The following is a 3,270-nucleotide window of genomic DNA, read 5'->3' as shown; positions in this document are numbered from 1 at the left end:
AGGGATTTTTAAATTACAATTTCAAAAATTTTCATAAGTTTAGTAGAGTAAAAGGGGTCATTTTAAGGCTTTATGGCATGTAAAGAAAGGGTATTTCTCAATATCCTTTGAATACACATTATATAGATGATTTCTTATACGTAGACCCCTTAGGATAGTATAGCGTGTGCGTGCACATGCACGTGCATGCGTGCGCGCGCGCGCACACACACACACACACACACACACACACACTCTCTCTCTCTCTCTCTCTCTCTCTCTCTCTCTCTCTCTCTTTGAGATCACATAAAGCAACCTAGGGTAGGCTTAGTTAAGAAAGAGATCACATAAAGCAACATAGGGTAGGCTTAGTTAAGCCGTGATGAGAGAGAGAGAGAGAGAGAGAGAGAGAGAGAGAGAGAGAGAGAGAGAGAGAGAGAGAGAGAGAGAGAGAGAGAGAGAGAGAGAGAAAGAAAGTTATATTAACGTCTTCTAAAGACCAAAACTGGCCTATGAGACAAATTGTGATACAACTGATGAGGTCCAGCTATCCAAAATAAAAGTGCTGAATGAAAAGCTAAAAACTGGAAACTGAAAATACGGTGCTATGAGTGTGATAAGTGTCGTGTATGTGTATGTAGCTCTGGTACTCCAGATAATGGCTACAAAAGGGGAACAAATGTCGGCTGTGATAGGGGAACAACTGTCGGCTGTGATAAAGTGGTGTGATGTGTATATGTAATAGATGCAGGGAGATATACTATCCTGGGATGTAGTAGCAGTCGTCGAAGTCGCTAATAGCAGGTGATCCCTCCTGGATGCAAGATGTGGTACATCGGCGGTGGAGAAAGAGCAAACTGGAGATCTGAGATCCAATGTGTTGAGTGTCGTCGGATCTCAGTCTACTGTCGATCTAGATCAAGAATCCTCCGGATCTGCTGTCGGTGTGGCTATGGGGTCCGAAACCCACGGATCCTCGTGTGGCGTCGGGTACGCTGGTCCTCAGCCTGCTGTAGTGTGAGCCCGGAGGTCTGGCTGGAGGCTGGTACAGTAGCTCTCACTCTGTCTGTCTGAAAGAACTGTGTAATAGTCGTCTGGGTGGGCCTCTCTCTGACTGGGACCCGCTGTGTGCTCTGCTCTCTGATGTGCCATGCCTCTCCCAGAAAACGGCCAAATGATCTCTGATCCATATTAGTCATACATCCCTGAAGTGAGCTGCTCAATGTGTATCTAGATCTCAACTCTGAGTATGCCGGGCATCTGAGAACAAAATGCTCCTCACTCTCCACCTCTGATCTGCAAAGGGGGCATATCCTCTCCTCCCGCGGGATGCCACTGGCTCTGCCACTCTCAATCATAAGCTGATGTGATGATACCCTGAGCTGTCCAATAAGAACTCTCAATCGATGTGGCATATAGATCTGCATATATCTCGAAATCTCTATGAATCCCTGCTCTGATATCCTCAAGAACTGTGTATAATAATGTGCCATCTTCGATGGCAGTGGCTATGCAGGGCTGACCCATGTCCTCTGTATATAAATATGCCATATCTCCTGTCTGATGACTCTGTTCCTCTCAGAGAGAGAGGGTGTAAGTGGGAGCCTGAGTATCATATAGAAGAGGTGGGAGTCTATCAATGTCCAGCCCATGTCTGTCAAGCCAAGCTCTAGTCTGTGCATACCATGATGTGGTATCCCCCGCTCGAGCCATCTCCTGAGATGCCATATATGCTCTATATGCAATGCGATCTCTGTCCATATCCTGAAATCTGTGTAGGAAGAGAGAGAGAGAGAGAGAGAGAGAGAGAGAGAGAGAGAGAGAGAGAGAGAGAGAGAACCAAAATACAATAATGGGGAGGAAGTAAGGGAAGTGATCATATGGCAACTTTGCTTTTAATACTAACCAGCTTTGTAGTAGCTTTATGCAATAACACAATAAATAGAGGATAGACCCTTGTGACCTCCACTTTAATTTGCACTAACATTTCCTTCATGTTGCTATGAAGTGGCTAGTGTTCCTTGTGTGTGAAGTATGCAAGGAATGCTAGTGGATATTAAAGTAAAGGCCGAGAGGTTTATCCTCACACAATAGAGGGCACTTTATAAGGATCCTTTTGTACTAGGAAGATTCTCATGTCCTCAATGTCATGCATCTCTTAGAGCATAGTTTTATTGCCTATAGGAGAAATATGTATACAAAGGTCTATGAGAGAGGGGAAGAGAAAGCTTCACATGGTTTCTCTCCTTTCTCTCCTTCTTTTGTGTTAGGGGTGCCTAGTGCACACCCAATGCTAGATTAACATGGCGTAAAATTATAGAGTAACTACTTTTTTGAGACAAATACATATATACAATTAGTTTCTCTCCATTTTAATGTTAAATGATCCATTTAAAGTGTGTGATCTTTTTGTATTTTTTAAGTGTTTGTATTAAACATTTATTAATAATGCTCATATTTAATATGTAAATGTACACATTGTCAATAATTCACATTTGATAATTGAAAACACTTATTTAAGACCTTTCACTTATTAATTTAGTTTTTAGAAAGCCACAATATTTTAGTAGTATTGGATTTGTAATGGGGACATTACATCTTGCACCCCTTAAATAAATTGAAATGTTCTCATCTTGATGAAGACGATTCCTCATCAATATAATTGGTATCTTATTCAAGATAATCCTTCCATTGTATAAGATGTTCTCCTAGGATTTAACTCCTCAAAGTATTTTATGTTGTTTCTAGGACCCTTTAGATTGAATTTCTAGAATCCCTTGAGTAGGCATCACCATCTTTTTGTCATTAAATATATACTAAGGACTAGATACATAAGGCTTAATTAGACTTACATGGAATACATTATGCATCTTGAGATGGGGTACTAGTTTGAGTTTGTAAGCTAATTTCTTTCCCATCACTTTGATTACTTCATAATGTCCATGGTACCTGGGAATAAGCTTCTTATACTTCCCTAGGAAAATTAAGGTATTTTTAGGCCTCACCCTCAAGAAAACCATATCACCTTCCTTGAAGGTTTATTCTCTCTTTTGAAGGTATGCATAGAAATTTTGCCAATCTTAAGCAACTTTTATTGCATGCTAGATGGCTTGAATATATTGGTCATTCTCTAGCTTCATATACTTTCCCCTTAAGAGTTCAGTTCAAAAAGTTCAAAGGTTTATGGTATTCTTGCCCATACAAAGCTTGAAATGGGGATGTATTGACCCATTACTAGTATGTATCATTCTAAGAAAATTCCACAAGAGATAGACATTCAATCCATCATCT

Source organism: Lygodium microphyllum, chromosome 14 (assembly GCF_053477565.2).
Source record: "Lygodium microphyllum isolate KBCC chromosome 14, Lygodium_microphyllum_v1.1.10, whole genome shotgun sequence".
Classification (NCBI taxonomy): Eukaryota; Viridiplantae; Streptophyta; class Polypodiopsida; order Schizaeales; family Lygodiaceae; genus Lygodium; species Lygodium microphyllum.
Note: the sequence above shows the minus strand (reverse complement) of the source record.